The 14,228-nt window shown below is 33.7% G+C and overlaps 1 protein-coding gene and 1 pseudogene across 5 annotated transcripts in view; both read left to right on the plus strand.

The window, feature by feature from the left end:
- The window catches only part of NOL4 (nucleolar protein 4), a 473,540-nt gene that overhangs the window by 316,185 nt on the left and 143,127 nt on the right, over window positions 1-14,228 (plus strand). The gene's annotated exons all lie outside the window — the stretch shown is intronic.
- On the plus strand, window positions 8,309-9,539 carry LOC116420587 (annotated as a pseudogene).

Below are 14,228 nucleotides of genomic sequence, written 5' to 3' on the forward strand. Positions count from 1 at the left end.
GTATTTGGAATAAAATATACCCTAAACCATAAAAATAATAAAAAATCAGAAGTGGAATTTTATCCACAGACTCTTGGACTTGGATGGGATTCACTGTCTGAAGAAAACTTTCAAATTTGCATTTTGTTCCACTTAGTTTTTTGTTGTTGTTGTTGTTCTTTTCCCCCCAAATCATTATACAATAAAGTGAGATTTCATATTCATTAAGAAACTCTTGCCAATTTAGCTATTATGAATATATGGTCTGATGAAGAACATGTAAAATTCTACTTTTTTCCTTCTTGTGATTTTCCCATTAATGATATTTCTAGTACATTCTCACAAAGATTTTATACTAAAGAGAAAGTATGCATATGGATACATAATTGGTGGTTCTTTTTTAATTTACCATAGATGGCAAATGACCCATTGGTGAGCTTTTCCATTTTTTGGAATCTATTATTTGAAATAACTTATTAATATCTGAAACAAGAATTTCAAAATCACATAGAGGGGATAGAGTATCTAGCTAGTTTGTGAAAACAATGTTTTGGAGCAGGTAGGGTATTATGATGCACCTCAAATCGCAATATACTCTATTTAGAAATAGTCCTTATTATGTTATTGTTGTATTTTTAAAAACATTTTTCTTGTTAAAAATAAAGATCAAAATGGTCTTCAGAAATTCTTTTTCTATTTAATTGAATAATAGACTACAATTCATTTCCTTCTTATCAGAAATTTTCTTCTGACTTCTATAATAACAAGAATAAATTCACATTATTTGGAGGATAGAATTCTTTGCAGAATGTAAAAAATCACATCTGGCAGTTATCCTAAGTGGAAGAATTATAAATGATTAGTTATTGTTATACAATTATATTTAGTTAGATTATCTGCATAGGGATGAACAATAAAGTGTCAGTGCTTCTATGTCCACTTGAAGTCAACATTGAATCACAGTGGGCAATAGAGAATTCAATTATCTTCAAAAAATGTTTTTAAAGATGTGAAATTTTTAGGATGAATATAAAATAAAAAGTGTGTTCTGGTTCTGATTTTCTTAGACTACATAAACTTGAGGAAATTTAAGTGTCCACAATCCTGTTTGGAAGGTAGAATAGCAGTGATTTAAAAGACACTTTAGAGTCATAAATGTCTCTCTATTCTGACTTTTAAAATCTTCCATATCATCACTTGCATATATCACTTGCCCTACTATAAGTGAATAAAAATACCATTCTTTTCTATTTGAGAGAGGACAGTAGTCGTGTCCTCTGGGTTTACATAAAGAATAATTGAATGCCACAGGAAGCACAAGACAGGAAGTGAGAAGAGAGTTATTTAATTGGTTCATTTTCTGTTTCTGTTTATTCGCTTCTAATAATGTTATTTGATGTAGTAATTTCTGTAGATTTTTTTAATACTATCATACATTTTGGGGCTGCGACAGAACTTTGAAATTGCCTAAACCAAATTTTCATTTTACAGATGAGATATGGCTATGGACTATAAAACCTCTTAAATTTCTTCTCAATTCTTTCATTCCTGATTGAGGAACTGAGGGCCACTGAAAGGAAAAGCTTTTTTACTCAATTCTGGATTCTCTAACCTTAAATCCATCACTCTCTTAATGCAGTATTTTTATCTCCCAAGGGACAGTAGTGGTGAAAAATGGAATAAAAGGCAAGAGACTAAATAAAAGACAATTCTACCTGTATCACTGATTTAATGTGATTTTTTTCAAGAAATTTCTGTGCTTAATATTCCCCACATGTGATATCATTCTATGAATGCTTGCCGCCTTCCTATCTCACAGGTACATTATGAGGACAAGTAAAGATGACAAATCACTTTGAAAGAAAATGTTATGTAGGTTCAAAGCATTATTGAACTCCGAATTTATGAAAAGTTCACATATTAATCATTAATTAATAATTAGGTGATGTTTTTGAACAGTGGGAAAATCATATTTTCCTACCTATGGCAGAAGTAGAATAAGAGAGTTTATAAGACCAAAATCCCTTTATCCTTGGACTGTGCTTTCTGTATATCCAAAATTCATTTGAACAAATTAAGGAAATCTTTGTTCAACACTAATTACAAAAGGTAATTGGATCCACAGTTAGGCTACCTATTCTTACTTTTTTTCAAAAATTTTTACTGGGGAAAAGTCAATTTGACACTTCAACAAACATTTATTTATTAAGTACTTCCTATATGCAAGGAAATGAGTTTAACAATGACTATGAAATGACCAAAAACAAACAAACAAAGTAATAAATATGATACCTGTCCTCCTTGAATTTACTTTACATTAAAAAGTGTGCTGGACCATGTTTCTAGTTAGAGTACATTGTCAAAGTCATTACATCTCCTCAGTGGTCTTTTCACAGAAAGATATAGTAAAGGAAAGTTCATTGCAGGTAGGTGGAAGTGAATAAACATTTACTTCATCCTTTCTTTGTACAAGCACTATGCTAAGCACTTTATAATTATCTCAGTTGATCTTCACAAACTAATAAGAGAGTTGCCATTATGGTTCCCTTTTTACATTTAAGGAAATTGAGTTAGAACTTAACTGACCTGCCCAAAGTCACACAGTTTACAAGTATCTGAGACTAGATTTCATTGGAAGTTGAATTTGAACTCCTAAACCAATAGTCATCCACTGTATCTCCCAGCAGTCTCTATCACTGTGAGAGAAGGGAAAAGAAAGGGAGAGCCTTATCAAGGTGGTAAAGATTACAGTTAATTAGAAAAATGAATTAAGGGCAGTATTTTTTTTTATAAATTTTGAATTCCTAAGAAAAATTTGATTTTAAGAGCAGAGTATTTTTATGAGACCTTACCTAAAGGCAAAAACAGGTGGTTCTCTGAGTCCTTGTCAAAAATTAAATATTTGTTGAAAATCTCTGAATTTTGTAGCAAGTAGCATCATACTGCATTATTAAAATGGTACCTTCATTCTTGAGTACTTTGAAATAGAATATCATTTTACTGAATATGCTCACATACATTTTCTTTAAAAAATAATTTCACAAGGAAAACTTAATATTTATAGTTTATAATTTAATCGATGTGATTTGGAATTTCAATACAGATAATTAAATTAGGATTCTTTTCATAACAGATGACATAGGGTGAGTGTTGCTACTGAAAAGCATTTTATTCTGTATTTGGGGATACGAACTAGGTTTGTGATTTCATTGATACTGGGCAGACCTTCCTCTACCAATACAAGATGACAATTTATAGTTCTGCAATTTATAGTTCCATAGAGTTGTAGAAAAAATACTGAAAATTCAAAAGCCCATATTCCTATCACATATGTCTCACTACTTCACTGTATTAGTGAACCATTATTATTTCAGAAACTGATTGCTATTTTTAAAATTTACAAGTGATAACATGTAGAGGGTGCTTACATATTTCATTGGCTCACTAGAGGGCATCAAGAAACTATCAACTGGGGGCAGTAGATTGAACACTGGTCCTGGAGGCAGGAGAACCCAAATTTTCATCAAAGAGAAAAAAAGAAGATACTTATTTAAGATGATTTCCCCCCTAGATATTCTATTTTATCTTGCAGAAATTTATGATGAATTATATGCTTTTCTAATATACTGATCATTTTATTATGAATCATATGGGAAAACTAGGAGTTGGACATGATTCAGACAGTAGAGTTGCAAAAGTGAAAAAGTGAAAACTGGGCAAAAATAAGTAAAATTAAGAATGAAACCCAAAAATCCCATTACCTATCCCTCCATTCCACTTTTGCCACACTCCTCCTTTATCTCTTACCCTTTTCTCAGCCAAATTCCCAGAAAAGCAATCCTTTACTATTTCCTCATCTTCACTAATTAGTCCTTAAATCTTTGAAATCTGGTTTCTGATCTCGTCACTTAAGTAAAACTATTTTCTCCAAAGTTGATAAAAACTTAATTTTCTTCTAAACTAATGTTCTCTTAATTACTAAGTTAGATGATTTTCATCCATTTTGACCCTCCTGATGGATATATCTTGTAGATGTTCTCCAGGCCCAACCCCATGCTCCATACTTTTGCCTTTCTGTTTATTTGTGTCACTGCTCTCATTCTATCTTATTCCTGTTCAGTCTTCTTTGGTGGTTCATCCATGTCATTGCTCTTAAATGTTTTTAGTTTCCCATGTTTATCTTAGAGCTTCTCTTCTCTTCTCTTCTCTTCTCTTCTCTTCTCTTCTCTTCTCCTCTCTTCTCTTCTCTTCTCTTCTCTTCTCTTCTCTTCTCTTCTCTTCTCTTCTCTTCCTCTTCTCCTCCCTCCCTCCTTCCCTTTCTCTCTGTTTTTTTCTATCTCTGTCTCTGTCTGTCTCTGTCTCTGTCTCTGTCTCTCTCTCTCTGTCTGTCTCTCTCATAATCCTTACAATGTGGTTAGAAATTATATTTACAGCATCATTTACTTACTTTCCTGTTTCCCACACTTTGTGAACCAGCCAAAATGGAGTCTTCTTTGCTTATCATATTTGGCACTCTTATTTTCTGCTTCCATATTTTTGCAATGGACTTTCACAGGCTTGAAATGCAATCTCTCCTCACCTGTACCTCATGGAATATCTCTCTTATTTTAAGAAACAATACAAGTATAATTTTCAACACAAACTCTTTAATCTCCAAACTTATATATAGATACATACATACATACATACACACAGACACACACATATATGTATGTGTCTGTGTATGTATACACATGCACATAAACACACAAATGTGTGTATATGGTGGTGGTGGTGGTTAGTTGTTCAGTGCCAGCAGGAAAAGAAAGAATATGAGAAGAATATGAGCCATTTGGGTGCTATAGATATATAGATATATACATTAGTAGATACATAGATAAGATGGAAAGATACATATGTGTGTGCATGTATACTATGCTGTATATATGCAATACTGTATATACACACATTTTCTCTCCAAGGAATGCGCGCAGCCTGAGAGGAAGGATTATTTCCTTTTTGTTGTATTGGGTTTTTTTGTTTGTTTGTTTTTTGTTTTGTATTTTTATCCCTAGGACCTAGCAAAACTCATGGTACATAGTGAGTGCTGAATAAATGTTTGTTGCTAAGCATATTTTTTTCATTTTGTTTAATAGAGACATAAAAAGGTTGATATTTAAAAGAAAGAATAAATTCATATATCATTGGCATGACTAGCACTTTTTTTCACCTGTAGCAACAAAACACACTGAAGAAAGTAGTGTTAAATGTGTCCTCAAATCAACTTTTAACAAAAATTAAATTAGTAAAGGTAGGAATGGTGTGTGGGAAAACAGATAATGACCCAAAGATATAGTAAAAATGATTTCTTACCAAGATAGAGAGAAGCATCTGGTAATTTCCTATTTTAAATTATTTTTTTCTAATTAAGTACAAAAGCCATTTATTTTTATAATGTTTTAGATGCTGTTTATTTCCTCTAAATTTCAGTTCCCTCTGATCAAAGCATAGTTTGCCCTACTCTAGTTACAATTTTGAATAACATAAAGATGCATCATGTAGTTCCTCCCTCCAAAAAAATTATCATCTACTAATATTTGAGAATAAATTGATGTTTCCTTTTCTACCTACTACATGTAGAAAAAAGGGAAGAATTTTCTGCTAACTTATTCACAGATTTGTATATATGACAAATTTGTACTGTGAAAAAAGTTCTTATACCAGGTTTTTCCCATGATAACAAAATTATAACTCTTTTACATATAAACTAATATAATCTTAAATTTTATGTTCTAGAAAATGGCAATTTACTTAACTGTGGGAAAGACACTTAATTTTGTCAGGCATTTCAGTTCTTCTTCTGTATAGTGTTTCACGAATTTCCTCAATTTACTTCTTTATAAAATGAGGTCTCCAAGTTTTTCCCTATATGCCCCATGTCCTGTGAAGTTATTGATAAATTGCATTAATTTATCTGTATTAATATTAATGTTATATAATATTAATAAATGCTTCCTCTCTTTAGCAGAAGATTATTTTTACTACATCTTTGGGTCTCCTCTTACAAACTATTTTTACCTTTATTAAGTGAATTTTTGTTAAAAATTAATATGTTATTAATCTATAGTGTCCCCAAGATGTATATTAATCTTCTTCATAAAAATTGTAACTTTCTTTAGCTGATTTCTTTGCCATTGCAGTATTTCATTATTTAAAGATAGAGATGGTCAAAATATGACCACATTTTTTAGAGTAATTATGGGTCAATATCTCTGACATTGGTATAGTAGATTGTCATGATTCTGAGGATGCATGACACATCAGTGAGTTTAAAGTCCTTGTTTTAAGGGAGGCAGCATGATGTGATGAAAAGGCCATAGGATTTGGAGTCAATAAATTAAAGTTAACATCCCACCTGTGGAATTTAATTGCCTGAGTATCCTTGGAAAATTTGTAACTTCTTTGGACTTCATTGTTTTCATTTGAGGAAACTGTACTTGACCTCTAAGTTCTTACTAGCTCTAAACTTATGAATCTATGAATTATATGAGTAGAAGGAAACCAAATAGACAAAAAATGATTCATTGTCCAAACTCTGATATATCCTTGGATGAATAAGCTATAGGGCTTGTTCATCAGAAGTTATATTTTTGTGTGTGTTTATAAGTAAATATATAAATGTTAAATGAACAGTACAGGACACTATAAACTCTGAAAAAGTGAAGTTGGGGTTCACACAAAGTACAACAGAGAGAAGTACTCACCATGTCTAAGGAACTAGACATTATATAGAATTACAAAGGAGAAATGGTGTGAGAAGTCAACAAAAAATAAAATATAGGAACAGAAAAGAAGACAGGTTCTTCACATAGAAAAACCAAAAGATAACCTATGGACAGCCTATGTACATCCTTAGTATACTTATAATGTCAAAAGAATACAGAAAAGTTCCCCAGTATGTTTGGTGGATCCTCTGTGGTAAACCTGGAGGAAAATAGTTAAAAGGGCACAGGGTAGGCAGGTAGGAATTGGTTAAAATTTGTATCCACTGTAACACTGGAGATAAATGTAGATACCCTTGTTATGTTAACAATTAAGTTAAAAGTAATGCTAAAATGAAATTGCTAGGCCATGCATTTACATATATGTATTACTATATCCTTCATATATGTGTGAACTAGCACACAAGAGATTAATAATCACATGAGAAATAGCATTAAAACTCAATTGCCATAGCTTCTATTTGTATATATTGCTATATCTTTTCACACATGTATTTGTATAGGTGTTATATCTTTCACACAATTACTTTTTAAAAACAAGGTACTATAGATAATACTTTGGGATTTAAAATTTTAATTATAAGATTGTACGTGTCAGCTAATGAACATTTATTGAATTTCCTTATAAGCCATTGGTGAATTACAATAAAGATAAAATCATAGGGTCATAGGTTATCAGATATAGAGGGAACCTAGAGTCTATCCACCCAAAACATGAATGCCCTCTGCAAAGTCCAGTAAGTGTTCATCTAATCTCTGCTTGAACATTTTTAGTAACAGAGAGCTTATAAACTGAGGAAGTGACTTATTCATTATTACAATTCTAATTGTTAATTCTTTCTTGTTAATGATTCAGAAATTCAAAGATCCATTATTTCCTAATTCTCTCCTGGTTCCCCTCTTGTCTTTCAGAGCCAACCACAATGAGTTTATTCTCTTTACTACGTGACCCTGAAATGGTTTTTTTTATTTTTCACTTAGTTATGTCTCACACTTTATAAGCCCCTTGACCACACTGTCCATGGACTTCTCTGGGCAAGGATGCTGGAATGGTTTTCCATTTCCTTCTCCAGTGAAATAAGTCAGAATATAAATATGTTACCCAGGGCCACACAGCTAGTAAGTATCTAAAGCTGGCTTTGAACTCAGCTCTTACTGATGACGGTATCTATTCTATCCAGTGAGTCACTTCAATGCTTCTTCAAATGTTTATAAATTGTTACCTCTCCCATTCCCAGATTCCCTCTCCCCTCCCCCCCCAGATCTCTCAAACCCCTTCACATAGACACAGCAACCTTGCCCTAACTCCAGTGCTCATTCTCATTCTCTAGATACCAGCTTTTTAAACTGTAGTTTGTGACCCCATATGGGATCTTATAACTCAAAGTAGGGGTCACAAAATTATGATTTATTATCAGTAAATGTTTGATTTGGTTTGTATATTTCATATACCTATATACCTGGAGTCGTGTAAAAATTTCTTGGGCAAAAAGAGATCGTGAGTGGAAAGTTTAAAAAGCCCTGGTCTATTGCACAATCCCAGAGATTCTGTTCTGATTCACACCCACTCCCCATCATGCATTCTTCTGTGTCCCAGAGGCACTCACCTTATAGGAGCACTCAGATTTTTCTTTTGGAGAATATGATTCCAAACAGTAACTCTATAAAGATACAGAAACATTCTAAGGAGGATGGAATTAGAATTTCTCCTGAATTCAGTTAAGCCGACATAGAATCAAGTCAGCTTCCCAGTCGCAAATACAAAGAAAGGTAGAGATAGATAGAGAAAAACTGCTTCGTAATTTCCTTCTGCCTACAAGAGCAATATTATGTTCAGTGATGTTCTACCTGCCAGCAAGGGCCAGGAAAGATCTAGAAGGGGAGGGCAAGAGTGAGAGAGGTTGGCCCATCTTCTGGCTTCCTGGATAATTGCTAACCCAGCCTCTGCTCTCTATGATCAACATGTTCCATTATGGAGAGAGTGCCTAGAACCTGGAGAACCACTTTAGTGGTTGGTACAATGCAGACTGGAGCCCCAGTGGGTATAAGAACATCAATTGTGGCTAAACACTGAAAAATGCTGGCTAGAAATTTGATATCTACTTCACCTCTGTCCAGAAGACTGCAATTTTTACTCCTTGGACAGTATCAGAGGCATTGACCAGATGTTCTTGACTATCAAAGCAGAAACACCTGCAAAGCATGGTGAGGTCCAGGTGAAGATCTAGCAACATCCCACCACATCCGGTGGAGGCAAAACACCCTTTCAACAGCAATGTAGTAAGGACCATTCCATGAAGATCTTTAAAGCTGAGGATCAGCTGCTCTCCATGAGACACTACTGTATTGGCTCTATCCTTCTGGAATGAGGAATTCATCTCCCAGATATAGAAAGGAAATAAGTTGTGATTGCAGCCCATAGCAGTAGTCTTCATGGCATTGCTAAATTTCTTGAGGATCTGTATGAAGAAGCAATCATGTAGTTGGATCTGCCCCCTGGCATTGTGTATGAGTTGGACAAAAATCTAGAGCCCATCCAGCCCATGCAGTTCTTCAGGGATAACACCTTGGGCATGGAATATGTGGCAGCCCAAGGCAAGACATAAGAGTAGGGAACCAGCAGATGCCAGCAGTATCCAGGTCTTTCCCTTTTCACTGTATCCACCACATCTCTCCCCTGCTGACTCCACACACTAGTAATCACCTTGGGGATCACAATTCATCACCACAGATGGGAGACTGATAGATTCTTTTCTCATTTCTTCCCTAACTCAGATCAAAATCCTTTCTCTCTTATGTCTTCTCCTCAACCACATTATCCAAAAGGCCTCCTGGTTGGGTCAAATGCTAAAAAGTGACCAATGTGGAAAGTTGAAAGAAAATGCTTTTCCAATTATACCTATGAACCAGTCTACTACTAAGGCAGCTTTCTCAAAGGTTATTATAGGCAGCTGCCTGTAACCTGGGAAGTTATTTAATGAATCACAGAAGTCTTATTTGGATCAGCCCAAGAAAAATGGATCTGGACGGGTGGGAGTCTGTCCTAGTGTTTGGTTACTTGTTGGATTTATTTTCACAAAAGACCCTTCTCTTGTTCTTTTAGTAGCTTTAAAAATTAATTTGTCTCATGTAGTAGTCATTAAAGATCTCAAACCCCACCAGAGAGAGGAGAATTTCTTGATTTCTAAAAAGGGAACACATACATCCTACTATGTATGCATTTTAAAGCCTCTGCTCTATTCCATGGCAGGGAAATGCCTCTAGATAATGTCAAAATGTGTTCTATTGCCTTCCATAGGCAACCTGGACCTGCCAGCTGAATCTTCATCAGTTTGAGCATAACTATACTAACCCTGCCCCACCATTTTTGCCACTCACTTTAATAAAAGAGTAATATATGATTAAAAATAACAATAATTAGAGAAGTCACAAAAGACCTGGCAACTTTTTGCTCTTTACAATAAGTAAAAATTCCATCTAGTCAGAATCTATACTTTGTCATACAACTGTAGCTCATGGGATCATACACTTAGCTGGAAAGGACCTTAGAAGTCATCTATTCCATCTCCAATCCCTCTAGTTTTGCATTTGAGTTTTTATAGGCCCAGGGTGATTAAATGATTTGTCTAAGATTATACAATAAATGACAGAGCTGAAATTCTAGTTTAGGCCTTCTGATACCAAATCCATTATGCCACGAAAAGTGAACTTCACTGGCTTTCTTATTTAGCCTAAAGTTTGGATATAAGAAGGCATTAAGTCGCCTCCAATTCTTAGTATTCCTATCAATAGCCACACCATGTTTGCTTCTATGCACTCCTTATCCTCATCTGCTCTCTCACAAAATCCTTCTCTGTCTTGCTAGGCCCCAAAAATGATTATTTGCTGTATTTTGCCCATAATATGGTCTCTTTTCTAGCCCTCTCTACACATGCTGACTATCCATGTACCATTTTGTCCTAGTTCCTCTTTTTCGGTTATCTTGCCCACTGGAATATAAACTCTTGGAGAGAAGGATTGTCTTGATGACTTGCATTTAGCACAGTGTCTGGAACCAGTAAGTATAAATATGGGCTAAAGCACAAACATTAACTGCCTTTTCTAAAGTCATTAAGTTAGTAGCAGGAGTCAGGATTAAAATTCAGGTCTTTTGACTCAAATGTTAAATTCTCTTTACACATCTCATTATATTCCACGACTTTATGCCACATTCTCTTTATACTATTTAAGCTATTTCAATATTTGTTCATTTATTTGTTTTTTATTTTGTAAATCTATACTCTGGATAGGGGCTGAACCTATTATTTCATTAATATATGAATTTCCTCAGGAGAGGAAAGTCCATCCCCCAATTTGGGTAAGAATTTTCTCTGCTTCTTGGCATTTTAGTCATACAGAGTTGCCTAGAGCCCTGAGAAGGTAATTGGAGGCAAGACTTAAAACTAGTTGTTCCCAAATTTCAGGCTGTCTATCAAGTCATGCTTCCTCTCAAACCTTTAATATAAATATAATTATTTTCCCATGACATTAATACCATGATTACTTGAATTAAGCATTATTCTTTAGCCACCAAATCTTGACTAACATCAACAGCTGCAGAGCAGCATGTGATTAATCAGTATCTCCTGAGCATCTTGCACTCTCTTATATCTGCTACATGAAGTAGTGTGACCTTAGCTCCTTTGGTTAGAGATAGTGCTAATAACTTCAGGAATATAGTCTAAGCTTTTGTAGTGGCCACATACCTTCAAGTTTTAAAATGAGTTTAGTTATAGGGCTCTTGGTAGAGAAAGAGAGAATGCATTGCCAAAAATCCATCATTATTTCTTTGAAAGAAATCAAAAGACTATATTTGTACATGAAGAACAGAATTAACATAGCTTGTTTGTAGCTTCAGTGAGCCAAAAGGCAAGAAGGGGGAAAGTATCATTGTCAATATTTATTGATTACCTACTATTTAAGAATGATAATATTAGGTATTAGAACTTGATGTATTGGAACAATGAATGTAACTGTCAAAAATCTTATACTCTATTTATTTGGAAATAGTAAAAAATAAATTTAAAAATAATAAATATGGTAACATATAAGTGCTAAATAATTGGAACAGAAAATAAACTCTATAGGATGTGTGTACAAAGACACATGGGAATCATATTGCATAAACAGATATAGGCATAAATATATACAAAAATATAAATATTGTGATTTTAGCAATTAATAGTATGTCTGAACTGAATTCTTTGTAAAGTAAAGTTTATGGAAGCCTTTAAGGGATGATGTTTTCATTGAAACAGAAATGGTATACTGGAGAAAAGAAAGAAATTGTTTTAGTCAAGTATATATCCTGGAAAAAGGACTAGGAAAAGGCAGAAACAATATTGTTAGAGGATGGTCAAGGTTTTTGCTCAGCCAGAGCTGAAGTCATAAGAATAAAGGGAAAGTATGATGAGGCAGTAATAAAGTAGAGTTCAGCAAGCCCTCCTCACCCTTAAATTTTATGACCAGTTGTTATTCTTTGATTTATTGGATAATTTGACTTTATTATAAAAGAAGGTATTTTGGGCAAAGTATAGGTTCAGTTGTAGTCTTAGGATAAATTGGAATGGGAGTACTCAAGTATTAACCCCAACATTATGTTTGCTAAATAATACCCTAGTAGACTAAAAGTAGTGACTTTTAAAGGTTACTTATTTCAAGAGAATTTATCCTATAAGCACTAGAGAAATCTGAATAAAACTAATTTCTTAGAATGAAATTATCAGGGGCAGCTTGGTGGAGCAGTGGATAGAGCACTGGCCCTGAATTCTGGAGGACCTGAGTTAAAATCTGGTCTCAGGCATTCCTAGTTGTGCTACCCTGAAGTCACTTAACCCCAGTGGCCTCAGCAAAAAAACAAAACAAAACAAAACAAAACAAAATCATCAACTTAGACTAGAATTTATAGGCTAGGGGAACAGTCGGGAAGTTAATGCATTCTAATTTTTGTTGCATGCTCAGATTTTTGTAGTGTTTCTAGGAGGTTCAGAGTTCAAATGATCTTGTATGTGCCTCCCCAATATTTATTAAATAAAGCACCATTTTCAATGAAAATTGAATTTTGAGAATTTTTCCTGTAACAGTATTATCACTATTCCCAAATAGATGGGAAAGAAACTAATGTAATATGAAGTTCTACAAAAATCTTTTCTTGCATTGAGACATTTGAAGTAACTTTTCTCTATAAAAAGTTAGAAACTGAGTTTTTCCTTTAGAAATGGTATATTTTGTCAGAAGTTACCACTGTCAAGTTTTTTTTGATAGTTATACTTCAGTGCTTCAGGATCTGTGATTTCCTTGGTATTTCCCTGGTATACATCCTCCTTCTTGGAACATAGAATACATCTCATTTATACAATTAATAGATGGTTTCTTTGAGTTTCCTAAATGTTTTGTCTATGTGCTCCTCACACATAAACTCATGAAAACCTTTTTGTCCTAGGTAGAAGGCAACCAAAATATTGCTCCTTTTAGCCATGGAAGAAAAAGCAATTTTTAAAAAAATTTCTAAAACAAATGTTTTATCTTTGAGATTTGTTTCTTTGAAAGAGGATCATATAAAATGACACCTTCACCTTCTCTTCAAGAACAATTATTTTTTGAGATGTAATGTGATGATGTAAAAATTGCAGGAAACTTTTACTAGGTAACATTTTTAATAGATGACATAAGTAAAAAGGATAGAAGACCCTTCACTCCTCTGCCCCCACTGACTTTCTACTCCTCCAAATCACTTCTTTTTCCTTCTCATATTCCTGTTCTCAATAATAGTTCAAAGCAGAGTGAGAAGACATTTATTAGAGTCAGAGAACCTAGATTCAAATCCTTCTTCTACCATTTACTCTCTGTGTGATTTTTAGCAAATCCTTTGACTTCTCTGAGCCTCAGATTCCTTGTCGGTAGAAATAGGAAGTTGACTTATAAATTTTCTTTCAGTTCCCAGTCTATGATTCTGTAAGTTAGAAAGGCTTGGCTAAATACATTCTTAAGGAAATCCATGTGATCATACCTGTAAACTTTAGAATTATTTTATTTTTTTAGAGTCAGAGGCTTTTAAAATTCATTTTAAAATATATTTGAGAATATTTAAACTTCGTGGATACAATGAACTAAAGACTGAATGAGGTCAATATTCCTTTGAAAGGAGAAAAGTTAAATCATATATCGCAGTTCAAGAAAAAGTAATATTTCTCTTTATCAGCTTTGGAAAATTTAGATGTACAACAAGACAATATATTTCCTAACAGTGAAAATATAAACACTTTTATATGGCATTGCTTTGTAAAGAAAGTCAAACTGACCAACCATTTTAAATGGGACTCATTAAATTGTTGAATATATGTTTTTCATGTGTTTATGATTCATACATCAGATTATCATACACTGACAAGACTTTTAGGAGAAATAATAGCTTTATTGTTATTGTAAAGGTGTAGTTGTGACATTGAA

Source organism: Sarcophilus harrisii, chromosome 1 (genome assembly GCF_902635505.1).
Source record: "Sarcophilus harrisii chromosome 1, mSarHar1.11, whole genome shotgun sequence".
Classification (NCBI taxonomy): Eukaryota; Metazoa; Chordata; class Mammalia; order Dasyuromorphia; family Dasyuridae; genus Sarcophilus; species Sarcophilus harrisii.